This window comes from Phoca vitulina, unplaced genomic scaffold (assembly GCF_004348235.1).
Source record: "Phoca vitulina isolate PV1807 unplaced genomic scaffold, GSC_HSeal_1.0 scaffold4, whole genome shotgun sequence".
Classification (NCBI taxonomy): Eukaryota; Metazoa; Chordata; class Mammalia; order Carnivora; family Phocidae; genus Phoca; species Phoca vitulina.
Window position 1 is genome coordinate 34,253,199 of NW_022589707.1, and position 27,226 is coordinate 34,280,424.

General features: G+C 48.1%; 1 protein-coding gene across 10 annotated transcripts in view; it reads right to left on the reverse strand.

Annotated features, from left to right (window-relative positions):
• EEPD1 (endonuclease/exonuclease/phosphatase family domain containing 1) overlaps positions 1-27,226 on the reverse strand; it is a 206,422-nt gene that overhangs the window by 165,278 nt on the left and 13,918 nt on the right. For 3 of the 10 annotated variants that reach the window (XR_004299032.1, XR_004299030.1, XM_032401775.1), the window contains exons 2-7: positions 18,594-18,840; positions 14,470-14,614; positions 12,730-12,875; positions 8,562-8,818; positions 1,628-1,713; positions 503-635 (exon numbers count right to left, since the gene is read on the reverse strand). The gene's annotated coding sequence lies outside the window, so the exon portion shown is untranslated. The remainder of the gene's footprint in view (positions 1-502; positions 636-1,627; positions 1,714-8,561; positions 8,819-12,729; positions 12,876-14,469; positions 14,615-18,593; positions 18,841-27,226) is intronic. The other 7 variants (XR_004299034.1, XR_004299033.1, XR_004299031.1 and 4 more) reach the window with 7 other exon arrangements.

The following is a 27,226-nucleotide window of genomic DNA, read 5'->3' on the forward strand; positions in this document are numbered from 1 at the left end:
CCTCAGCGCCACCGTGGGGAAGCTGGCTGAGGGGTGGCGGGGCAGGGCTGGGCCAGGTCCGGTCAGCCAGACCAGACAAGGCTCCCTTCTCTTGGAGGAAGGCGAATGGCTAGGGTTGTGCATCCAGAAATTTCTATTCGCCTCTGTTGAACCCAAGAGTCCCCCCCCCAGGACTGTTCACTGTGTCTGAGATCAAGTAGGGGCAATGGCTGGATGGAACAAGGCCCAGGAACTCTGTGTTCCCTGAAAAGTTAGCCATACACATTAGTCTTCCCTGGAAGCGCAGGCGTTGGTCCCTCGTGAGCTTGCTCTGAGAGAGCTCATGGCTAGCAGCCCTTGATGGTGACCCCCAGCCGCCTGATCTAACTGGAGGCACAGCGACCACAAGCCGGACGAGCCACAGTCCCTCTAATCCTCCCCCCTTCCCTCTCCACCCCAAAACATATTAATTCCTTTAGAATAAATCAAAATGGGAAGAAAGGCTTACCCAAGTAGAACTTACCTGCTTGAAAATCCCTCAGATTTCTTCTATTTTGGAAAACCTTGTTTTCCCCTCCTTCAGTACTGCCTATATTAAAAGCCTTCTCTTGATAACAAAGAGCTTTCGGGTTAATCTTCAACCCTGGGTAGATTTCCTATACAAGGGCAAAAAGAAGCAGATCAGTGTGGTTCATTTAATTGAGACTTTTTATAAAAGTCTCTGTGTGGCAAAAAGAAGCAGATCAGTGTGGTTCATTTAATTGAGACTTTATAAAAGTCTCTGTGTGGTCCATTTCGGTTTAGGCATGGAACAATTCAGTAGTGATATGGCATATTGCTGCAACCAGGGCAGGCTTGAGGTCAAAATACAAGAAGCACCACAAAATCAATTATTTCCTCTCCAAAGGGCTTTTTCCAGGTTGTTCTCAGGCAAGAAGTTTTTACCAGCACAAGTCTAAAAACAAGAAAATTCCTCCCAGAGACATAGCATGACTCAGACAGATAGGGCAGTCAGATTAGGCAAGCATCACAGAGCAGGGGGCCGTCTCAGGGTTCTGGGCAGCCCACATCTCAACCTCTACATCTGCACAGACCCGTGCAGTAGCATGTAGTGACCAGGAGAGCGGGGTTCCTGAACAGAGGGCCTAGAAACATGAACTTTGAGCAGTTGTAGCCAGAGAGAAAGAGACCCCTTTCCTATTCTAGTTGAAGCCCTCGCAGAAGGGGTGAGCCATCCAGGGCAGACTGGAGGGCGACAAGGAAGTGTGTGGGTACAGAAGATCAATAGAGAATGAAAGAAGACAGTGTCAACCGGAAAGGGCTGAAACATTTCCCACAGCTCCATCTGGCTACGGTTTCACCAGCCATTAGTGCGATGGCCTTGGAAGTGAATATGGGAGATACGCCCTATATTTATTTGTCCTTGGTGCCTTCTCACTGAAGTTAATGATTCAATAGTTTACTCTGTAGCATGTGATTGGCTAAGGAGTGTAACTTAATCAGGGCTATTCTACATACAGATTTGCCTGACCTGAAAGCCCACCCCTCCCCTGGGCAGCAAAGTCTCTGGCCTGTAATGGGTAGATGGGAAGTTGGGTCATCCGCGGGTGACATGAGAATGCAGATGACATGAGCATTGAGTGCCTACCTGTTGGCTTCACCTGGGTTTTGTTCTGGAGCCAGGATGCTCCCAGGCACTCCAGACAAACCGAGACCACTGCGGCTTCTGCATGGCTGTGAGCAAAAGGGAGAGGTGGATTTTGAACTACAGATGACTTATTTTCCAGGTCAACTTTGGGATGCCAGTAATTTCATTTCCAGGACCATCTGCCTAGAGCAGAAGAGGGCGGCTTGCTGTGGGGGAGGGGAGCTGTGCCCCATCTGTAGAGGAATGTCCTGCAGACAGCTGACAGTCTGCCTGTGGGAATGTTTATGGCACCTGCACAAGTGAATGCCCATTTGTATTTGTATTCAAGAAAACGATAGTAATAGATGCTCAATTAAACGCTAGTGGTGTCAGAGCATGAGGCTCATGTCGAGTAAGTAACCTCAAGCTAATGGGCCTTATCAGTGCGGAAGGACAGCAGGAGCAACCACAGAAAGGTGGGTGGGGAGGGCTCCAAGGTGGGGGAAGAAATACGGTATTTTTGTTAGAGCTGCATTCTCATGTGAACAGTTAGTGAATGTGACGCAGACCTGTGAATAGGATATGACTGAAAAGCAAACTGGTTGATAGAAGAACAATGTGGAGAATTTTGTAAAAGAATTTTTAAATTAATGTTTGTATTCGTTCCCTATTGCTGCTATAACAAATTACCACAAGTGCAATTGCTTAAACCAACACCAGTTTATCTTAGTTTTGGAAGTCAGACGTCTGAGATGGTTCTTAAAATCATGGGGTGGTTGGGGCTGCATTCCTTCTGGAGGCTTGAGGGTAGAATTTGTTTCCTTATCTTTTCCAGTTTCTAGAGATGGGCTTGTGGCCCTTTCCTCCATCTTCAAAGACAGCGGGGTGCTGTCTTCAAGTTTCAATCAATCTCTCTCTCTCTCTGTACACACACACGCACACACCCCTCTGCTTCCAACACTACTCCTCTGCCGGACCCTTACAATCACTCTTATAATTACAGTAGGTCCACCCAGATAATCCAAAATAATCTCTCCACCTCGAGATGCTCACCTTCCTTGCATCTGCAAAGTCTCTCTTACCACGTAAGGTAACATATTCCCAGGTTCAGGGAATTAGGATGTGAACAACGGTGGGGGCCGAGGGCTTTATTCTCTCTCCCATGATGTTGTAAAGGGTGAGTCTTAAAAAAGAACTTATTCTGTAATAATTCTAGATTCAGAGAAAAGTTGTCAAGGTAGCTAGGCTCAGACTAGTAAGTCTTTTAAAAACATTTGTTCATCTCTGTTTAGTCAGGGTGTACAAATGTTTTTGCACTGAAAAACAGTTGAGAACAAATGAGCCATCTGTGAAAGTGCTTCGTGTTCTTTGGGAAAAGAAAATGCTGTTTCGTGCAAGGCGTTTGTGACACTCTGGCTGCCCTCCGAGGAAAACCACACCGTGTTCCCTGATGGGAGCTGCCAGCTTGCTCCACCCCTGGGGACTTCCTGGGGCCCAGACCTACCGGCCCACGCAGATCAGTAAAGTTAAGACGACTCCTCTCTACCTGTTGGGAAACACATTCCACTCCGTAAGTCCTTCTTTGTGTCACCTCCTTCCTGTTTCCCTCAATTGTTGCCTTAGATGCCTCTGGGCCTTTGCCACCTAGAACTGGCTGGGCAGGTGGTACCTGGGATCCTTTGCCAGGTAGCTCTGCTGAGTCATCTGTGCCTGTGTGGTGAGCCCACTGTCCTCAGGGATGCTTCCTGGGAGTCTTAGGGACACTGAGCTCCCTTCCCCGGCTCCAGCCTAAGAATTGTCCCTGCCGTTTGCCACACGTTCTGGCTCTGGAACAGAGCTAACCCCGATGGTGATTTGAGGCTACTGATAGGCACGATGGCTTCCAAACCCAGGTGTGTATCAGAATGACCTGTCGTGCTTGGCAAGAAATACACCACAAAATGACTCTGGAATGGCCTGTTGCACGAGAAAGCAAGGAATTACTCAAAGAGTGGTGAGAACATGTCCAAAGGACACAGGCACCAGATCGAAGGCTAAATCTGGGACAATTTGAGCATTGCAAGAAATCGTGACAGTGATGTCTTATAAGCCACTGAATAAAAAAGAAGCCACTAGTCCAGACTCATATAATTAGCTAAACAAGTAAATAACTAAGAGAAGGCTCTTGTCCCATGCCAGAGATTCACCCACTGAAATGCTGCCTCCATAGATCTAGAGTGGAGCCCAGCACTTCCAGGCAGAGCAGTTATAGAAGGGCCTGAAGTACCTGTCGTGTCATCCATTCCCTCGTCCTCTGTTGAAACCCAGCGGGTGTCGGGTGATGTACGAGATGGGATGCCAAAGGGTGAACACTTCCTGGCCTCCTGGAGCTCACGGGGGAGCTGCTACTTAGACATTTAAACAGCCGCCCGGGAGGTGGGCTCTGGGGTCTCGGAGCCTGGAAGAATGCAGACGTTGCTGGGTCGGGGAGGGGTGGGGGGTGGGGGGGTGGAGGGAGAAAAGGGCATTCATGACCCAGGGCAAAGCAAAGGCGTGGAGGAGGGCAGGGCACGAGGGTGATCTTAGCACGCAGGCCGTGAGTGCAGCGCAGGCTTGCCACACCGCGAGCCGTGAGCCATGCGCACGGACTGCCGAGCGCGCGCCACGAGCGGGCAGTGGCCGGGGCGTGTTCCGTCTACGGAGCCACGTAATCGCCACCACCGTCACACTTTACACAGAAGGAAACGGGACGGCGAGACCGAGGGACTTTCCGAAGGTCACAGTGCTGGTACTCTAGAGCACAGGCTTTTAACTCTTGGCTGGGCTTTCGGTCCTTGCTTTTTTTTTTTTTTTTAAAGATTTTATTTATTTATTCAACAGAGAGAGAGAGAGAGACAGCGAGAGAGGGAACATAAGCAGGGGGAGTGGGAGAGGGAGAAGAAGGCTTCCTGCCGAGCAGAGAGCCCGATGTGGGGCTTCTGGGATCATGACCTGAGCCGAAGGCAGACGCTTAACGACTGAGCCACCCAGGTGCCCCTCGGTCCTTGCTTTTGCACTGAGCAGCAGGCTTGGCCTCAGCCAGGAACTCGGTAGACATGCAGAATCTCAGGAAACCTGCACTTCAACTTGATCCGCAGGACAGTCGTAAGCACCTTGAGGCCTGAGAAGTGCCAGCGTAGGTAGGTCTGTCTGGTGTCTGCTAGAAGCATGGACTGAGATGGGGACAGTGGGTGGGGAGTTAGCAAGACCAGGTCGAGGTCTGTAATGGTGCTCTCGTGAGGGGGGAGGGGACGCGGTGCCTAAAGCTGTCTTCTCCCCCACGTGGGCTTTCTCTCCGTATCTTGACTATAAGATCCTTAGGAATGGCCTGTGGTGCTGTCTCCGGCAGATCTAGCATGGCGATGTCCATCCATCTGTGTGCTCTGTGGACGGATCACTCACTCCAGACCTGGAGCCACGAGATTGCCCACAGCGTCACGCGCTTTCTGCAATTCCGACTCCTCCATCTAAGTGCTGACCTCGCATCCGCAGGGATCTCTGCCCTCCTGCTGGCCTGTCCAGACACATCCTGGGTGCGGCCTCAGTCACTCCAGTGGCAGGTGCAAACCACACGCGGGTGAGGCTGGCTGGCAGGAGGGAAGTGCGCACGGGAGCCCACACAGTGACAGGCCATCCACTCCCTGCAGATGGCTGGGATATCACTCATCACCAGATAAAGAAAACCCCATGGCCAGTGTTCCTGTCCTCATTTTGGGGAAAAAAAAAAAAAGGTATCCCAAAGTAGCATTAACCACCACAGAATTGAGGATTTTCTGTTCTGGGGAGTTTAGTCCAACCAAGAAGTCTAGATATGAATTTATGTCAAATGATGGGTATATTTTCTCTGAGTTTCCACAATCATTGGCAACTTCCACATTATTAAGAACTCAGTCTTCACCCCCAAGTGACCTGGATCCGGGCTTTCATTCTTGGTTGTGGTACTGTTGGTGTTTTTGCCCATCAGTGTGCCCAGATGGATGCTGCTCTGCATTTCTTTCCCCGAGTTAGGATTTAAACCCTGAGGATTTGAGTGCAAACTAAAATGTATTTCCATTAAAGGCATTTCTATTGCCACAGGGGAAATACCACCAAGTCATTCTGATATCCCCATGGACTCAATCATAATTAATATTAATAATAATTACTAACACTTATTGATGTTCCCTCCCTAAAAATTTCTGTTGTCATTAACTTGCCCCAAATTCCCTAGGAAACGGGAGGGACCTGGCTCTTTCCCTTTAGCACCCTTTTGTGTGTCTTTCCTCCCTTGAGTGCAGGGACTGTGTTTTTTATCTTGGAATCCCACTGGCTAAGCGGTCAGTTCCATGAATGGACACTCAGGCTGGTTTCAGTGGCAGACACCTGCATCTAGGAAAGGAGTGGAACAAGCAGAGAGAGCACTCTGGGGTGGGGTGGCATGACCCCCGGCCCATCCACACACTCCTTCTGTTATATGGACAGAGGGGGAGTCAGTGGAAGGGAAGGAAATCACTGGATATTAGGAGATGGACGTGGTAATTTTGCAGAATAATGGATGACCAGGTTTCACAGTAAGCCCCGGTCCTACCATACCACTGAAAAGATGAGCATCTCCAATCAAGAGAGTCAGGTGACATCCCAGGGGCAAGACTTGCTGAGACGAGGGGAGGAGGGTGTGTGCGTGATGGGCCATGACTGGGGGGGAGGGGGTTAGCTGTGCCCTGGCCCGATTCATCCATATTCTGAACCCCCTGCCCAGCCTTGACCACTGGGGCCCTACCCCTGGGCCACCTGGCCAACTCGTCTGTCCCATCCTTTCCCTTCTTCCTGGCGCACCTCTTCTCAATCACCCAAGTCTATGAGCAATATCAGTCTTCAGTCTCCAGTGGCCCTTTCCCTCTTAGTGACCCATTAGACATCCACCACCTTGGAGCCCAGAGAACCTATTCTTGGCCTCTCTGTGGCTCATGCTCTTTCCCTGTAAATGGGATAAATTTTAACTGGAAGAATATGTTGAAGGCATTTTGCTTAGTGCCTCAAACTATTACACAGCCAAGCCTAGCATCCTTCTTGTGTGATTATTCATACTCTGCCTGCTCAGCATCAGCCACAGGTAAGGACACCAAGGGCGGCGGGAACCTCCTGAAGGTTGGGGGCTTCACGAAGAGCTTGGGGTTCAGGAACACAGAGCCACAGTGAGTGGGTGGAGGAAATGACATCTGGGCCTTCCTGGGTCAGGGTGCCCTTTGGGGAAAAAAAAACCTGTTTAATTTGGGGAAGATCCCCAAAAAAGCAGGTTCCAGAACAAGGGAGGTGGGGTGCAAGAGCCAAAGCAAGTGCCCACCAGCCAAACTGCCTCCCACGGTGGAGTGGAAACAAGGTTCCCCAGGTGCTGGGGTGCCAAGGACATCCATCCGGCCTCTCCATGACTCGCCTCCGATGGGAAAAAGTAGCATCCCTCTGTATTCTTTAAGGTCTTGTGACAAAAATTAAAACAAACTGCGATACACAAAAACTTACTGTTTGGCACCTACTATTAGTGAAGAATTAAATCATTAGCTCAAGAGTTAAAATGCAGGACCTGGTGCGCAGAGTAGATATTCCACCACCTTCTGCAGAAATTGAAACCTCGGCCCTGTGTCGTAACAGTCAGTTAGGAAAGGAAAGGTCAGTATGTTCCAAGGAGATGAAGCAGGGCGCCAGGAGCATTGTTAGTGCAGGATGAGACCCGTCACGCATGAGACATGGCACAGGCTTCCCAACCCACCCGTACTGGGGGCTTTGCCGCACCGTGGGACTCTTGTCTCAGGACAAGACAAAGTGTTCTGGCCGTAAGCCTTGCCAGGTGGGAATGACCTTTACCGTGTGAGCTGTGTCTATGACAGCACAGGGTTTTAAGGAATCTGCCCAGACCCTGTTTTGTCTTGCATGGTTTTACAATGATCTTCACATGTTCTTTAGGGTCTGAAGTCCTCTCTGGGCACTGGAAAAGCTAAGGGGGTATGGGCTGGGTTGTTAACAGTATTTCTGAAGGGAGATTCCCCAGCACTTGGTAGTTGACAGGTGGGCTCCCAGTAACCACCCACTTATTGTTGGAAACACAGACCTGGGCCTTGAAGGCCAGTTGGCATTGGAGAAGACCCCTCCAATGACACCATGGCTGGCACTGAAATGTTTTAAGGATGGGTGGGCCTTATTGCAGTCCCAGATTTCAAAGAAGATTCTAGGCACCGACAGCTTTCATGTCATCAGATCAAAGGACGTGGGAGGAAGAGAAGGGGAATCCCATTTACAGAGGGCTTTATGGGCTAGATGCTGTAAATCTGTCTGTATGCTTCACTGGAACAGCTTGAGATAGGGTTTATAATGCCCATTTCAGAGATAACGAAACTGAGCCTTACTCTGATGAAGTAAACTGGCCCAGTGTCCGAGGGCTTGCGGCCAGATCCACCAGACTGCAAAACCCCTACCCTTTACACTACATCACAATGGCTCCTGTACACAAGGGTTCCCCGTCAAGGGACCCCACAGGGGTTGGCTCACAATCCACCATCACATTGGGGGGGTGCACGGTCAACCAGTTGTCCAACCCTGCAGACTTTGTGCCTAACCCTGGAGGCGGTCCAGTTGATATGTCCAAGTCCCAACCCCTGGTACCTGTGAATGTGACCTTGTTTGGCAGTAGGGTCTTGGCAGGGTAATTAAGTTAAGGATCTTGAAATGAGATTGTTCTGGATTTAGAGTGAGCCCTCAGTCCAATGATAGGTGTCCTTATAAGAGAAAGGAAAGGGAGATCTGACACAGAGACACAAGACGCCGGCCACATGAAGACGGTGCCAGAGACGGGAGTGACTTGGCTACAAGCTAGGGAATGCCTTGCCAGCAGCCACCGGAAGGTAAAGAAAGGCATGGCAGACATTCTCCCTCAGAGCCTCCAAGAGGAATCAACCCTACTCACCTTGATTTCAGACTTGTAGCCTCCAGCACTGTGAGAGAATCAATTTCTGTTGTTGTAAGCCATACAGGTTGCTGTAACTTGTGATGGCAGCCCCAGGACACTGACACAGGCCTGATCTCCGTGGTAAGAGTCGTATAAGCCATTTGTTATGTAATGTGCAGCCTGTGCGTTCCAGGCACCGAGCTGAACATGCACCAGCTCCACTGAGCCTCTCACTCACTCTGTAAGGTGGGTGCCGTTATTATGATGTTCAGTATCTGGAAAGAAACAGACACTTTGATAAGTCATCAGGTCCCAACTGATCTGGGCCTAGTGGCTCAAACTCTGACCCAGGCAGTCAAGCCCCACACCCCACACCCTCAGACAGTGATGAGTCAGTTTCGGGGGGGTGGGCGGTGGCGGTGTTGTGTAATGCCTGCCCAGGGCACAGAGGGCTGGGAGGCTCAGCCCGGGTCCAAAGGTTCATACAGGCTTACAGTGGGTCTCAGACCTCCACAGGACCACCGGCAGCATCCGAGGCTTCCCCTCTACCCTCTCCCCACTTAGTAGTCCAGGGAGGTGCAGTACTTTCCCTAAGGAACACACATCTGCCTGGCAGTCAGCGAGAGAGCCCAGCGCATCTGGCTCCTCGTCCTTGTGTCTTGGAAATGCCCAGGGAGTGGGCTTTCCTCCTTTGCCACAGCTGAAAGGGCTCCAGGCCAAGGTGCTGCTCGTGCCCTTCCCTGCCAGGTTCATCTGCAGAGGATTTATATGAGCAGAAGAGCCCTTAAATATAATCTACAAGTCCACCAGCCCTTAGAGTGATTCCCAAATCCCAAAGGCTCAGAAAACCTTTGGCAATTTTAACTTGGTAGCAAAAACCCGACCTAAATTCATATGCAACTCTTCATCATCTATATCTATCCCCCTCGGTGTGAATATTTCACTGCAGAAATATTACCGTGATTCATTTCAGGGTGCCTTCCCCAGATGCTACCAGGTATTAGGTAATACAGGACATCATTATAATTCCTTTATAAAATCCAAATTTTAATTTCTGATTTTGAAACATATCTGCCCCAAGAATTGCAGGTTAGAGATTGGGGTCTTCTTCTATTTTCTCCAAGCCTGTCCTCTGCCTAAGAAGGATTAGATGAGTGAGGGACAGAGAGCAAACCCAGGCTCCTACTTCCAATGGAGGGGGTGAGTGTGGAAATGTTTGATGCTTGAAAAAAGGTTTAATTTGAATTTAAGGTAGCATTAGGAAGGAAAGTAGAAATTTTCAAGTCAGGGAAGCCTGGGCGCAAACTGAAGGTTAAACGTTCATAACCCTTTTGCACCTAAGCAATAACAGTTGTAAAACATCTATAAAATGGGAACAATTGCAGCTACTCTGCAGGACAGTGTGGGTGGGAGTATTAAATGAGCACGTGCGAGGAAACCACAGTAACTCCATAAACAGGCACCCCCTCACCTCCTTAAAGAAATTCCTCTCCCAAAGCTGGCCAAACTGCAAATTCTCAGAAAGAAAATAATATTCTTTCCAATTCCTAGCCACAGCTATGTGACACTTGGAACCAACAGATTAGTCTGACAGCATCCTAATCAGGCTTTCCATTTGCCAACTGCCTCCCGCTAAATTACCCTAGGACCTGAAGGGCTCTGCCAGCCTCGGGGGCTCCCCCCAGCACAGCTGGGGACAGAGACCAAGGGCAGTGGAGGCCACCCCAAGACTTGCAGCTGATTATTCTCTTTCACTATCAAAGGAAGTATCTGTTTTTAATGTCTTTTCACCCCGTGTAAGTCCCCAGGAGACTCTGGAGGAAGCAATTTCTATAGGGCGCTGGGCAGAGAGAATGAAATTAAAAGACCCTGCGGATTTGCAAGGTGAGATTTCACAGGAGCCTCTCTCCTGACACAGAAAGAGGGTGTAAGCAATGATGCTGGAGGGAGCAAAAGATCTAGAACATACGTTTTGTTTTGTTCAGTCAGTTTCTTCTTATTTTATTTGAAAATGTAGGGTCTTTTCCTTGATTTATATTATTGTCATCAAACCAATGGCCTCATCAAGCTAATCAATAAAAAATATTTGGGGTCTTTCATTGTGCAAGGGCTGGCTGGAGGTGCAGGTGTTTAGAGCAGCCCCACACCCCAGGCCCCGGCCCCTGCCCGATGACCCACTGCGCTTCACACTTCACATGGGATTGTGAACCTGACCTTGAGGACATTTGGTCTGGGAGAGGGGAGATTACATTTATGTTTTATCCTGAAGGCCTACAAGTCTTGAAGTAATTTCGGGACCAGGACAAACTATTCTTAGTCCCCTGGTTTCAAGTGGGGGGAGGTGAAGCTTCCTGATACTTCTCTATCTTCACGAGGTAATGCTGCAGCCAAGTTATAGGTCAGTCAGGTTTGGACAAGGATGGAAAGAAAAAGAACACTCTTCCAGGCCGACAGTGCTCCTTCTCCACTTTTGCGTCTGCCCCTCATGCCTGACGGTAACAGGTGTTCCCGTTTAGAGTCTCCGGCCCTGTAACGGTGGGCCAGAATCTCCTGGGGGGGCCAGAGGATGAGAGGGAGAGGGTTGTGCCGTTTGGTCGGAAATCTACTTACAACAATGACATCTTCTCTCCCCCTGAGAATCACCAAGCATTGGGACAACTCGTTCATTAATTCCTTCACACCCTCGTTCACTCAACAACTTCCCCATGGCCCATAACACAGACTCGGCTTGTTCATTTCCATGGCGTTGCACACGCTGCTCAAAAGGGCTCTTGTTCATCCTTTAAAACCCAGAATCAAATGCCACCCTTTCCGCCAAGTGTTTTCTGCTTCTCTCACCTCTGAAAGCCCTGAACACAGCAGGTCTCTATGACATTGATTATTCTGAATCTAAAAACCAATTCATTTTTCAGCCTTTGTAGTCGTGCAGCCTGTGAACTCCTGGGCGGGGGGGGAATGGATCACTCTGTCTTATTGGTCTTTATATGCTCAGCCCCTAACCAGAGCCCAGCATATCGAAGGTGCTCAATAAATATTTGTTGAGTGACTTAATGAAGCATTTTTCAGAGCAAACAGCGTCTATGCATGACCACTTAAAATGGTATGTGTGGGGGGTTGGGGAGGCAGGACTGGCTGCTCATTTGCAAAAGTCTGCCAAGTGGCCTTGCTCCTGGGACTTCTTTAACCAGGTGCCAGGAGGGCATGCAGGGAGGTGCCACTGCGCAGTGTCCGCCAAGATCCCCTCAGCTCCTGCTACCAGCTCTGTGTGCCCACCTCACTCCTGACCTTTGCTCTCAGAGCTCATCCTTGGGATCCTTTTCAGAGAACTACCCCTGGGCTCCTGGAGTTGGTTGGGCAGCAGGTGCAAAGCGCTGGGAGCATCTGGGTATCCCCTCCGGGGTGACCGCCAGCACCTGACTAGTGTGGGTGTGAATGCCCAGCTCCCTTGCCTCAAGGGAAAATTCCAAGATTCAACTCATGTTCCAGAACTTTCTGCAGGAGCAGGATCAGGTTGGGGCTGGGACTCTGCCTGAAACGGAGCCTTTGCCAGCTTCCTCCCTCTTCCCCATCCTGTCCCTCTCCCCCTTCCCATGTCCCCCACCAGCACTCCCTTAACAAATAAGGATCTGCCGCTAGGGTGGTGCCTTTCTGTGCCTCAGCTTCCTCGTTTGTAAAATGGAGACTAGAAGGGTATCTATTTTTATTGTAAGGATTACTTAAGTAATCCTTGTAAAACCCAACACGGAGCATGACACTTAGCAAGCACTTTAGTAATAGAACTCTCACATTGTAGCTAGCAGGCTGGGCCCCCCAAATCAAGACCGCATCTTCCACTCCCCACCCTGTGCAGCTTGATGTAGCTAAGTAACTAAGTTCAGGCCAACTGGATCTGAGCAGAAGTACTGAGTACAGCTTGCAGGCAATGGCCCTTGAAGGGGAGGGCAAGGCTCCGCTCCTGCTGGCTGGAATGTGGGGGTGACAGTAGGAAATGGCGCGGCCAGTCTTGACAATGAGGCAGGAGCAGCGTGCAGAGCAAAGGGGCCCGGGGCCTGGACACCCCTGAGCCACTCTGCCGGCCTGAGACCGCCTACTCAGACAGTTACACAAGAGAGAAATTTCTAACTGATTTATGACATTGTATTGGCATGGGGAGCTCTTCATAACAGCGGCCAGCGCTCTGCCTTACCTTCTTATGGTCTCCCGCTGGAATGATTACTTTAGGAGAAAACTCAGAAATGTCTCCTGAAACAGCCAACTCCAACACTGAAAAGAAGAGACTCCTGCTTATGTGCAGGATTTCTTTCCCTTCCCTCGCTTGGTCTCTCTCTCTCTCTTTTCGCATGAAAAAGGGGTAAGAATAAGAAGGTATATTACAAGAGAGAAAATTAAGGAATGACAACTCTAAAGAGAAGGTAACTTTAAGTACTCATTCGAGCTGGTGGAAATAAAATGAAAGTGGGCAGGGGTGGGTAAAACCTGCCCCAGAAAATAATTGTTCCCAAGTCCCAGTTCTAGAACGTTTCTATGCTGCCCTTTCGCTCACTTCCAAAGCTCTTCAGCAGAAGCGGAATGAATGTGTCACATTCCTCCCACGGAGCCTGTCTCTGATGCAATGGCAGTTGGAGATCCTGTTGCCAAAGCTGCAACACTTTGTAATTTTGTACAAAAGTCATGCAGTGATTGCTGCAATTTGTCCGAAAGTGAAAATAGACTCAGAAGAGAGGAGTTTATTTAATTAGTGAATTAACACAATTACTGTGTTCGTGGTGTTTAGTTGGTCACTGCTACGGCCCAGGGGCACATTGGTGTCCTAAGGCATAGAACAGGGACACTCTTTTTATTTATGAGGGCCTGAGGCACAAGCAAGGAGGCATGAAGGAGGAAAGATGGCTCTCTGGCCTGGCCACCCTCTGGGGCCAAACTTCTCAACTTTGGCACTGCTGACATTTTTGATTGAATAATTCTTTGTTGGAGGGGGCTGTCCTGGGCACAGGATGTTGAGCAGCACCCCTGGCTTCTACCCAGTAGATGCCAGTAACATTACCACCTTCCCAGGTGTGAAAGCTAAAAATGTCTCCAAATACTACCACAAGTCCACTGGGGTGTATGTGCAAGCTCAGCCCTTGTTAAGGACCACTGCTCTAGGGTCTGGCTGGGGAAAAGCCAATGGAAGCAGCCCCTTGAAGTTGTGGTTTTGTTTTTGTTTTTGTTTGCCCTAAAAACATCAGCAAATAGTTAGGAGTGGGGAACATACAATCTGTGATGGGCCCAACTGATAGAGTGAAGCTCAAACCGTAGCAACCAATCTCTGATCTTCAACAGAAACCTAAAAAATAGAATATCACCAAGAAACCACTTTGATGGCTGCAAGCAAAGGCAGTGAACATGCTGATAAAGGCGAAGAGCAGAGGAAGAAGAAAAGAGCAGGTACCCAAGAGTACCTGGTTTAAGTCAATAATGCCTGTGTCATTCCTTTCTGCCAGTGATTGGTCTATGGATGCCATATGATCCTGGGAAAGATATTCTCCCCTGATAACAGGTAGCTGGGGAGAAGCGTCCCTTTCTGCTCTTCTCTTCCCATCCCATCCTATGCCAGGATGGAATGTTTGGAGCTGCAGCAGCCATTTTGCAAAAATGAGACAACAATCAGAGGTCAACATCTATTGAAAACATATGGAAAGACTCCAAGTTCTTGATGATATAGCTGAACCAATGAACCAACCTTTGGATCACCTACCTTTAGGGTTCTTGTTAAGTAAACAGTAAATGTCCCTATGACTTAAGCCAGGGTTAGCTGGGTTTTCTGTCATTTACAACCAAAGACATTACTAGTCAATGGAAATGTTTTCAACTAAAACTAGAAGACCCAACAAAAACAAAAACAAAAACAAAACAAAACTCATCAAGGGAGAAGGCATTTTCTCACCTAACAGGAAGTCCTGAAGTAGATAGTTGGTTTGGTGGCTGTGTAGTGTCAGAGTTCTGGGCTGACTTATATGTGATTCTCCTGGCCTTTCCCTCATGGTCACAATATTGCTGCCACAGCTCCAAATATCATGTCCACACTCAAACTGTGTTTAAGACAAGAAAGAAAAAGGAAAGTTTTCTTTGCTTATTCCTCTCTTTTTATCAGGAGAAAAAAATCGCCCCTCAAGCTCCTAGTAAATCATCCCACAGTCTTTTTGACCAAAACTGGACCACATACCAAGACCGTCTGGGAGAGTGAGCACTTGGCATTTTAAGTCTCTGTCATGGCAGGTGGGTTCTTCCAGAAAAGGCTCTTCCAGAGAAGGACTGTTGGGTCAGTAGACAACAGTTTCTGCCACAAAATAATTGCTCATACCATATACCCTATGATCAGAATATATTTCCTTATTGAGACTATTGTCCCACTCCATCCCTAACTGGCCTCAAAGTAGGTTAGCCCAGCTTCCAAATTCCGGCAGAAGAGAGAACTAGAGCCAATCCATTCAGTTCTGGTGGTCTTCCTCTCTGACATGTGGTGTCGCTGTTGAAGACTATACCCCAGCTCTGTCCACCCCTGTTGAGAAGCCCCTTTGCTGACTGGGAAGCCTGTCCAAGATGCACTGGTTCTCTTAGGGAAGACAATCACACACCCTCGGCACTAAGCCAACCAAGGGTGCCCTAGTCTCTGCTCCACGGGCTTGACCTCTTCCCAGGGCTGAAGCTGGTTCCAAGTAGTTGGGATGCAGGGCCACATGTTGCTTTCCTCTAAATGAATTCTCTCTCCCAGGACAGCCTGCCTACTATAGGAGGCCATATGCTGTGACTTCCAGGGCTCCAAACACCTCTTCCAGAGGCCGCACTCATGCCTCCAAGACTACTCTCAGCACTCACTACAGTGTGAGTGGGGCCAATTACCTATTTTGCTGAAGTAAAGAAAATAATAAAACAAGTTGAACCTCCAGCAGGGCCTCCCCTTTGATACAACCCACTGATAACGTGAACACATTTGGCTCCAGAATTTAATCCTGGTTAGAGGTGTCCCCTCTACAAAGACACCTGCTACATCAGATCACAGCCCCGTATAGATTTCCTATAGGTCTGACTCCCATCCTCCTGCCCCCACCCTCTTTTCTGCCCTGCCATGGAGTCCAAAGTTGCCTTCTGATCCTTTCAAGACTGGCCCTTATGAAAAATGAGGCCTTGAGCACGCTTCCACTCCCCTGCTGGGACATCTGGAAGCTTGTGTTTGTTTTCAGAAACTGCTGCCTGATAGCTTTTTCATTGACAATAGGGAGCAATTTGGCATCATACATAATCCTGGATTACTGACCTGGTTAATATTTCATGATGTCTATTAGTCATTTACATTTATAGAAACATGGATCATAAAAAATTAAAGCCTTAATTGCTTTGGGTTTCCTTTTTTTTTTTTTTTAATTTTTTATGGTTGAGAATTTTTCTCTTAACTGAGCTGTCTTCCAAATCTTGGGACCCGAATTACTCAAAAGAATCAGGGAACTTGGAGACAGAGTTTGGGGACAGGCTGATAGATGGCAAGACACAGAGGTCTCTGAAACAACGACTATCATTCCTCAGCATAACGGTGAGGCGCTGGGGTAAAGGAATGACCCAACATATCATTTTTCTCTCAGCGAGGATAACTTTATACCAGGGAAGGAAGGTCGAATCTGTCATTGTGGAATTTCAGCCATGAGGACAGCCCAACACTAGAGATCATGGAAAACGACCCTCAGATGGTCCGGCCCCAGGCACTAGCTTCTGTGGCAATGCCCCTTTGGGATCTTCTGCATTAATTAGGGGTGTCAGATGTGTTTAGGCCACAGGCATCAAACATACAAGACATGGAGTAGCCAGACAGTTTAGCCCAGCCCCGGAGGGTCACCTGGGGGGCTAACCTCTGTAGCTGGGCTCCCTGGGCCAAGAGATCCAGGGCTTGCTCAACACGGCTGCCGACCTGAGAAAGAATATTCTGCACCTCTATCGTGTAACTGCTCCTCTTCCTTTTGGGGGGTTTTGCTTGTATTTGACTTGGCGATTTCAAACAAATTAAATTGAGTCTCTTAGCTTGGTCTCCCTGGAGGTGAAGAACTGTCATGTGAGATGGGCGATCGTGAGGATTTGCACAGTGGAGTCTTTAGTTTCGTTTTCTGAGGACGTGGACTTGGTGGCAGTTGGGGGAGGGGCTGCTGTTCAGGGAAGAGGAGGTACATTCTACCCCAGTGGAAAGGCCTGGAAATCAGCCTCAAAGATAAGTGACAGGAAGCAAAGTTGTATGAGGCTGAAGGCATGTGTTTGTGTACGTGGCCGAGAGATGTGTGACCTCTCCAAGTAGAACAACGTGCCCAGGAAAAATCACCAAATCTCTAAACTAATCAGACCAAAGCACAGCATTCTCTCCTCGAATTACAGCTGTGATATAATAGATTTTTAGATGAAAATAATTGTTTTATGTCACTTCACTCCAAACCATTTCACCATGGAAATTACTTCGTTGAAAAGAGAACACTTCTCAACCTCTAAATCAAGCAAAGCTTTACCAAACCAAATTTACAGCAATACAATACCCTTAACCGTGTACTATGTACTATATAAGACTCATCGTGGGCTGTCACGGATTTCTGACACCAGCCATCCAGCACTGTGAAAGCTTCTGCAAGGACAGTCCAGCATATGGAGCATAAGTGAACCAGACATTTTGTCTCAAGGATTAATGTCTTTTTAAGCCTCCTCAGATTTGCATGAACACGCTTAAATTAAACTGTTTTTCTATGATGTTAGTTTCTAGTACTCCATAAAACTCAAAAACATAGGCCATACCTATCACAGACAGCGTACTTTATTTTGCATGCCACCATAAAAAATACTATTACTTTATTGACGTCTTGGACATCTTTTCATTATGTAGTACAACATGCGACAAAGAGAGGGAAGCAGAGCTTTAGAACATTAGCATTTGACTTCTTGGTTAGTTCAACTGATTTTATCAGCTGAATTCCCTGAGGTATGTGAGGCAAGTTGATCCTTCTAATGGGCTATGGGCAGGAACTTGCCGGAATTGTGGTGAAACGAACATGGCAAAGTTCTTCATTGTGAAAATGAAGAAAACAAACCTGTATTTAGATTCTTATTTTAGATTATTGAAGAACTGAATTTTGTTATACTGTTATACTGAGTTTTGCTACCGTGATGCAAATGAGTCTCTGAAGCATTATTTTTTTCTAGAACATTTATAGAACCAGAGACCAAAGACAGTCTCTTTGAGTTACAGCTACTAGCTACTCCGCCCTCCTGAAAGTCACTTGTGTGGGAACGACACAGTCCCATCATCCATCGCAATTCCGTGTTTTGCAAATAAAGGCAAATCGTCTGCCTTGCACAATCGCCGGGTCCTAGTGATGGTGGCACAAGAACATTATCAAGAAAAATGAGGAAACACAAAGATAGCACTTGCAAAACAGAATCAAGATAGCTGTGCCCTTACGTGCTCTGCGGGCCGTGGTGAGCACACCTGGGGAAGGCTGGGGTTGGACCTGTCAGCAGCAGCGAGGGCTGCCCACCCCTCCCATGGGAATTCAGCCATCAGTACACACAGACAAACACGCTGCTTTAGGAGCAAGTGCAGAGCCCGCAAATCCAAGATAATAAACACCACCAACCAAACCGGCCATAGCAGCGAGTTTCAACAGATCCACAAAACCGAAGGACATCAATATGTTCAACGTACATCCTCTTTCTGCTTTTCTCTTAATGCTCCCAGTACGTGGGCTTGGATTGACAAGAGGGCAAACGGAACCTCTTCTATCTCTGCTGGTGAAGTTTCAGCCCTGATAGGCTTCCCAGGACAAACCCCCAGGGCTGACAATGAGAGCAAGCCCTTTAGAAGAGTAACTCCGTCTTCACTGTTATTTGGAAATACTACGTGGAGGATTAACACAAAGACACAAATACACACAACCGTATTCACACAGAGAAGACAAGACCGAACTAGATCAACGAGTCATTCTGTCAGTGCTTGTTAGCAGAATGCCAAAAACAATTACAAAGAAGGAACAATGATTTTACGACTCGAGTGGGAGAAGTTTCCTTGTTTGAGTCTCTGCCGTGTGGACTCACAGACGTGGTCGTGTTTCCATACTATCACTGAACCTTGCATGAGAATTCTCCAGCAGTTCTTTTCTTCAGTATCAATGTTGGCACTGCCAGGTTGTTCACTTGGAAGATCACAAAACCTCACAGGAACATGCAGAAGTTCACTCAGAAACACATTTACAGCGCGTCTGTAGCGCAAACAGCAGGAGAACGTCGGCATCTGCCAAAAAAAGAGAACAACAAAAAAAAAGGCCACTTACTTTCCATGAATCTTCTTAGACTCTATGTCTCCATGGCTTCCAAAGAGTAAAGCCCAAAAGGCAAAAAAAACCTCTCTTATCAGGTGAGGAGAGAGCATCTCAGACAGGAGGAGGGCTCGCCAAACTGTCGTGCAGGTAATTAGCTGAAAACCAGGACTGGAATTCCGCTCCCCTTCCCTGGCTTCTGAATCCTCCCAGGTCGTCACTCGCCCCCGCCCTTTCAGGTATCGAAGGCCCAGGAGGTACAATCTCGGGGGGAATGGACTTCGTCCCCACCTTCATGGCGCTTACTAACAGATGAGACCACCACCAACTTTTTAGATTCCCATGATGTATAATTACAGATTGTGCTGTATTCTAAGAGAAAAGAGCAGAGACCTGTCACACTATGCAGGTGGACAGGGTTGACTTCCATGAGCAGGGGACATCCAAGTAGAGACGTGAGGGTGGACTGGACAGCTCCGAGGTCAGAGGGAATTTGGCTCAGTGGAGGGATTGAGAGAGTAACGAGAGGACACTGAGGGCCCAAGCCTGAAGGAACAGGGAGGTGGCATGCCTCGAGCACTCCTGACATCACCCTGTCCCCATCTGCAGCTCAGACAGCCATTTGCAAACTGGCCCGTCCATCCGAATCATCTCAGGAACTTAAAAAAAATATTTCTGCCGCTACCCAACTTCATGGTTTAGCAGGACTGAGGCAGGTCCCAGGAGTTGATATATATATATCAACTTTAAATATATATATAAATATATATATAAAGCTGATATATATATATCAGCTTTAAAATATATATATATATATATTTTATATATATATATATATATATATATATATAGCTCCTCCATTTATATATCCTCCATTTATATAGCTCCTCCATTATATATAAAGCTCCTCCATTTATTCTGCTGTGACATGAGGTGTGGGAACATCTGGCCGAGGACATTTGAGGAAAACAGAAACCATTGAGGTTAAGTGATGAGCTGGCTTTGATTTTCTGCTCAGACCCTCAATGTGCTTGTTTCTCCCCAGGGATAGAGGTACCTGCTTCATGGGGTCAGAGCAGGTTTGCACCAGGTGATATCTGCAAAGAAGCAGCTCAGGCCTCGGTACCTTGGTACATGCTCAGCACATAGTGACTGTAATTAAATCCAGGACTCTGGTTCCAGGGGGGGCTATTTTTAGAAGGAAGGATTATTTTTATCACTCTGCAAAGTATCCAATTGTTTTTGGGAAACTCTGGGTTGCACGCCTCCCAAACCGAGAACAATTCCTGTCCCTTCCACCCTCTACTCCTCCCCTCCCCTCCCCCCCCACCGAGAGCAGGAGATTTAGGGTCAAGGCCAGTCTAAATCTCTACACCACCCCCACTCTATTCCCAGCTAGCCATATGGGTGAATAATCTTTTCCCTAAAAATAGACAACGGGCACAGGCTCCATCCAGATTGGATTTCACCTCTTGTTTTTAAGGCTGTCAATCTGGCAACCAGTACTGAGGCTAAATTATCTTCTTGAAAATCTTAAATGATGAGAGGAAAGCCTCAGGGGTACGAATTCTTGGCATTGGAAAGGTTATGTGGCAAAATCTCCAGATCTGAAAAATTGAGCAAGACATTTGAACCACAACTATTTATTCTTGCAAAATCAGCATAGACTCCTGGACTGTTTCAGCGGGAAGGCGACACCAAGACCAGGTTACACAGTGAATGACTGGAGGGGGGGACAAATGGGAGCCCTGAGTTTGCTTCTAGATAATGTCAAAATGACTTTAGGATTAACATCCAGGGCCTTCATTCTCACAGAAGAGAACAAAACAGAGTACAAATTACAAGGGAGACGGAGGGTGTGAGGGGTGGGGAGACGGAGGGGAAAGCCAACAGGGAAAATGGGAATGTCTGGGGTTGAGGTTTGCTTGTCACCGCCCTAGCTTTTCCCATACTACTGAGGCTTCGCTGTTGATGATCCAGACTTTTCTGCACTGGGCCCCTTTTGTAGGTCAGCTTCACCCCTCCTAGGTCCCTTCCTTTATTCTCTCAAACACAATTGGCACAAGACCAGTGTGTTTACTGTCTTTACTGAAGCGTTAGAGTGGCTTAAGAAGATTACAGTGCAGAACAGGAGAACGTTCAAGCGGGACTGGCAGACCCCACCCAGGGCGGCTAGAGATTATGGGCCATGAATACATGTAGGATTCTGACCCCTCGCCAAAATTGTTGCTCTTGTAGCTGTATTTCCTCGTTTTTGCATTCATTTCTTCATTACCGGCAGTCATTTTTGGCTGTTCCCCCTGCTGGGAACGACCCACCTTCCCCACCTGACCCCCATTCGTGTCCACCCCTCATCCAGGGGCCTGTCTCCACTCAGCCCATCCTCCTCTCACTCCCCTTCTAGTGACTAACTTCTTCCAAGTCCGGTGGCTGAAGAAACAGGACGGCCCCCCTCTCTGGATGACAGAGCCTGCTTTTCAGACGAGCAGGTTGACCAACGTGCCTGCAGCGGGGATGTGATGAGAAGAGCTTCATAAATGCGCGGGGTTGTCTCTGTCGTGGACCCAGGGTGCCAGGCTATAGCGGTGGCCCCCGCGTCCAGCCAGCACAGAGAAAGATGACAACGTCTGAGTAGGAGAGTAATACAACACAAGCCATGTTTTAGGAAGATTTGAATGCAATTAGAGGTGAACAATTTTGGAAAGTTATAGAGGAATCCTTTCGTGCAGTAAATACTTTTTATTTAAATAAAATTTTAAGTCGTTTATCAATCAATTCATACTTCATCCATTTGTTTTATGAATAGTACGTAGATGTCAGCTTATTTACGAGTTATTCATGGTTTGAGATTCTTCAAACTTTCCCAAAACTTATTGTTCCTTAAGGATACTCTATGTGCCAAACATTTGCTGAACGCTTCTCACATATTCTCATTTTCAGTTAAGAAAATTAATATAGGTCCGCCAAAGGCCACACAATGAGAAAGTGGCCAGGCTGGGATTTTAAATTCTTACTGACTGACACCAGTAACTGGGACTAGGTTGTGGTGACCTGGAAATGCAATTCTGGGTGAATCTTGAGTCGGCGTTGGAGGAATGCACAGCCAATGAAAAGCTGGCGAGGCTTCGACGCCTTCAGAAGGAAGTTGGTATGTATACCTCGCTGAATTCATCACTGCCGCCCCAGTTCAAACCCAAACAGCCCGTGCAATATGGCTCTGGGGTGAACTGGAAGTTTGCTTTAAATGTATCTGAAAGAGGGAGCATTGGGTCAAGTGGCCCGAGTGGCGTGGAGCTCTGACCATCCGAGAGCCTTGGGAAAACACAAAGCCCTGCTTGGTGGTAGTCGATGATAATCTTGTAGTCTTCACTGCTGGCTCCAGTCGCCAGGCCTGCAGCTCAGACTTTTTTTTTTTTTTTTAAGATTTTATTTATTTTTGACAGAGAGAGAGAGAGTGTAAAAGCAGGGAACACAAGCAGGGGGAGTGGGAGAGGGAGAAGCAGGCTCCTTGCTGAGCAGGGAGCCCGATGTGGGGCTCAATCCCAGGACCCTGGGATCATGACCTGAGCTGAAGGCAGACGCTTAACCGTCTGAGCCACCCAGGCGCCCCTGCAGCTCAGACTCTTGAGTGGGACCTCACGCCGTGTTCAGAGGTGCTGCTGGGATGGCAAACGTGGCCGGTGGGTAACTAACAGGAATCTCCAGCTGCCCCTCCAGCGCACGGCCTGCCCTCTCGGATTCACACACATCACTCCGGTGCAGAGCTCAGCCCCTTTGCCAGTTTCTATCCTACAAATTTAAAAATTCACCCACACCGAGCACGGCCTGAAATCAGCCACCGTGGTGAATATAAAAGCATGGTGGGAAATTACGAAAGCAACCCAAGTGTCCATCAATAGATGAGTGGATACACACACACACACAATGGAATATTACTCAGCTATAAAAAAAAATGAAATCTTGCCATTTGCAACAACACGGATGGATCTAAAGGGTATAATGCTGGGGCGCCTGGGTGGCTCAGTCAGTTAAGCGTCCAACTCTTGATTTCGGCACAGGTCATGATCTCAGGGTTGTGAGATCGAGCCCTTCATCAGGCTCAATGCTCATCGGGGAGTCTGCTTGAGGTTCTCTCTCTCCCTCTGCCCTCCGCCCCGCCCGTGCTCTCTTTAAATAAATAAATAAGATCTTTAAATAAAAGGGTATAATGCTAACTGAAATAAGTCAGTCAGAGAAAGACAAATACCATATGATTTCATGCACATGTGGAATTTAAGAAACAAAACAAATGAACAAAGAAAAAAGAGACAAACCAAAAAACAAGACTCTTAACACAGAGAACTGAAGGTTACCAGAGGGGAGGCAGGTGGGGAATGGGGGAAATAGGTGAAGGGCATCAGGGGGGCACTTACTGTGATGAGCGCTGAGGAATGTAGAGAATTGTTGAATCACTCTATTGTACACTTGAACCTAATAGAACACTGTGTGTTAACTACACTGGAATTAAAAAAAAAAAAAGGCGTGGTGAGGCTGGAACCAACTCCACACACCCCTTCCCTCACTGTCCCCCTGTCCCTCTGAGGAGAAACACAAGCCTCTCTTGTCCCTTTTACTTCAGCGCTTGACTATGGCTTTGAGGCCTTCCTCTCCTTCCCAAGAGAAGTATCAAGCAGTTTCTCCCCAAACAATCTGGTGTTCTCTCCAAGACAAAGCCTGAGGAATAAAATCTCTCTGTCTCACGATGTAACTGTGACTGGGAGATTTGACAAGGGAAAGGTTTTTCACAGCCCTGAGATTTGATCGGTTTCATATAAAAACTGAGGGACAAAAAGTTCACCCACAAAGAGGCTGAGAAATTCACGTTTGGGCCACTACGTCAAACCGCTGACCAGGAGCTTGTAACCGTGACCTGTTTCTGCGTACCGACTGCATTTTGTTCAAGTTGCACCACAGTCTGGGGTAAAGGCCTGATTTCTTAACATGAAATCCAGGGATGCCAAGATATTCTCTTATTTGAACACAGAGGTCATTTTTCTCACTGCTTCCTGTTTTGCATTCGTTCATATTTGACGGTCTAGATTCTGCTGAGGAATTAGCTCTTGTGTCAGAAGTCTTTCCAGACTGCTGTTTATTGTTCTCTTTTCAATCCAGAGTTTTAAAGTGCTACTTGTCAGTGGGGACTGGGGCCACACAGGAAGTAGTCTGTCATTTCTGAGTTCCCAGCGCTGGTGGGGGCACTGAGTCAACCAGTCATCCAGGACCTCCTCACCCCTTCTCTTGCCTACTCCTAGCTTTCCATGCCCACCCTCCATCATCTTGCCCTTTCAAACCAATTAAAGGCAAACAAAAATTTTTTACCACAACAAAAACAAAGGTCACTTCCAACACTCAAACTATTTCAAGGATTTAGAGATTCCATGGAATGTGGAAAATGCATTTGACATGAACTGAGCAGAATGTTGAGCTTTTTTTTTTTTTTTAAAGACTTATGTATTTTATTTAAGAGAGGGAAGAGGGGCAGAGAGAGGGAGAGTCTCAGGCAGACTCCGATCTGAGCACAGAGCCTGACGTGGGGCTTGATCTCATGACCCTGAGCTCATGACCTGAGCCAAAACCAAGAGTTGGACGCTTAACCAACTGTGTCACCCAGGTGCCCCTCATTGAGCCATTTATAACAAAATACAGGACAGCAGGTTTGTTGCTAAAAGTAGCTTTCCATTTATCCCTCAAAGGAAAAATTATAATAATAGCTACTATTTATTAAGTGATTTCGATATTCACAGGAATTGCTTCATGTAACCCCAAGAGGTGGGACTGTTATTATCTTCACTTTACAGATACAGAAACTGAGGTTTGGAGACAATAGGTGACTTGCCTCGAGGTTGCTTGGTTAGGGCACTTTTAGGGTTAGAGTTCCCACCCCAGTGGTCTGGCTCCAGCCTGTGCCTTTTGCCACAGCCCTGCAGTGACTGTGGAGGGGGGCCCAGGTACCGGCCTTCCTGTAAAAACAGGCAACTCCTTTTTCCGATTTCAGTTACGTTATTGAAAGCAGCAGAATTTTCCCTCTCCATCTTCTCCCAGTGCTGGTCTCTGCCGATGTGGCCGCTGCTTCCCCTGGTGAGTGCCCTTACTTCCAACCCAAGGTATTTATAAGATGAAGACCATGTCTGTATTTCAGTGTCTGCTGTAACAATAAAAGCTTCATTCTATTAACCCACATTCTTTGTCTTTTCTGGACCTTCGTGTTCTGATCCGTAAAACGGGCACAATAATAACTACCTGTAGGCTCATGGTAAATTAGAAATGAGATTACGTATGTAAAGCATAGCTCCCAAAATAGTTGGCCTTTAATCATTCTAGTCCCCCTTGCCTTTTCTTCCCTGGATTCAGAGGATTGAATGTAACCTCCTTTTTTCAGCCAAAGCTGGAAAAGCTGGCCTGGGCAGCCTTTCTGCTACCGGCAGGAAGCCTTTGGGAGGCTTTAGGGAGGTTTGCCGGAGCTTGGAAGCTTTTCTCTCCCTGAAGCCCGAGATCAAAAGTCAGAAGGCAGGGTAGCTCTGTCCCTCAGAGCCAGAATGACTCATTCATTCACCAGCATTCGTGATCCCCTGCATGATCAAAGGCGTGGAGATAGTTGCTATTATGCAGAGTTGTTTTTTTAAAGGCACATTCAGGGTTCCACTAACTCTCACTGATGTAGCCCATTATTTTACCCCCTGCAGGGCAGTGAGGCACACTTCAAATCCCAGCCTCACCATTTGGCAGCTGTGCTGCTTTGGGCAAACCCCCTCAACTTTCTGAGCATCATTTCCTCACCTTCAACTTCCCTCCCACCTTCTAAACTCCACATGGCCCTTAGAAACCACGCCGCACCTTTCTCTGCCAACTGTTTTGCTGTGAATCTCCTAGTTTTTTTTTTTAAAGATACTTCCTGGATAATCCATCCTGCTTTTTAAATTCATCTGAAGCTCAGAGGACAATGCATGGCATCCAGTGAGTGAGAGAGGGATGTAGCAAGAAACTAGGGAGAGCAGAAGCATCAGAAACCAGACCCCCAGTGGCCTTGGCAGGACTCGCAGGTGATTGCACTTGGGGCAATGCTTGGATGAGTTACATCAAATCTTCCTGCAGCGCTGAGCAGCCCATGCTGGGAGGGCAGGTGACGCCGGGAACCCCAGCTCTGAGGACCTGGCCCTTGCTGCCCAGCAGACAAGTCTGGCTGTCAAACCCAGCTCCGTTTCTTAACATTGTAGCCTCCGCTCAGTGATGGGGGGTGGGGAGCAGATCCAGCACTCGGGGCACTGGTTTTCAGCATAAAGGAAACTTGTTCCTCAGCCCAAATCATTAAGGAACTGATAACAATCTGTTGCCAAGGTAGCTATTCTTTCAAGACGGTCAAACAGAGAAATTACTCAGATAGTCAATAGTGATGTAATTTTGAACCTAGTGGCCATCTGGCGTCAGGTCAAGAAGCAGAGCCAAAAGCCCATGTGCATTTTTTCCTTCGCTTGCAATTTTCCTAAGAGCCTAGGCATGGGAACCTTGTCCACACCCCCTTGGCCCTTCCAGCCAGAGGGAGCAGCAGTATTTGTCACCATGCCTGGGAAAGAGAAGAGGTCCTCTGTGGAACAACTCGAGAAGGCTCCCGTGCCAAAGTCCCCGTCTTCCAGCCCTTGTCAATGCCGCCTGCAGAGGGGAGCCCAGAGAACAGCCTGTCAGCTCTTTTCAAGGCTGAGAAAGTCAGGCTTTCTGTCGCCTTGGCTGGGCTGAGGGACTTGGATCTCTGGTCGGCAGCCCAGGATTTACAGAGAGGAGCAAAGAGGGATGGGAAGCATCAGACCTTTCACTGATTGAGAACCAGGGACTCAGAGCTGGAAGAAAGCTTCACAGCCAGCCCGGTCCGTCAGCTGATGAGAAATGGAGCCCAGCGGGACTCACACTGCTCAGCGTCCAGGGCTCCCGCCCGCCCAGAGCCAGAAGGCCGGAGCAGATCGGGGCCCCCAACCTGGCCTCTCTGCGTCACGCTGGACAGTCTGCTGCATCAGCTCAGCCTCTGTTGCTGGCTCCTCGTGGCAGCTGAGATGCTCCTGACCGTCGGCTCCAGTAAAAAAAGAGATTTATTCCCCAACTTCCTGTCTACCTCCATCCGGCTGCCTGTGCAGCTGGCCTGCCACTCCGCCGCCAGCCAGCCCGTCCCAGCGCCAGCATCCGTAGGGACTCAGATTCCTGGAAGAGCAAGTCCACACTCTCCCAGAGGTTATTTAAGACCCTGTCCGAGGGGAAAGAGAACAGCCAGACCAGGGCTCGAAATCGGGCTCTGCCACTTTCTCACGCTTCATCCTGGTCAGGTTACTTACTTTT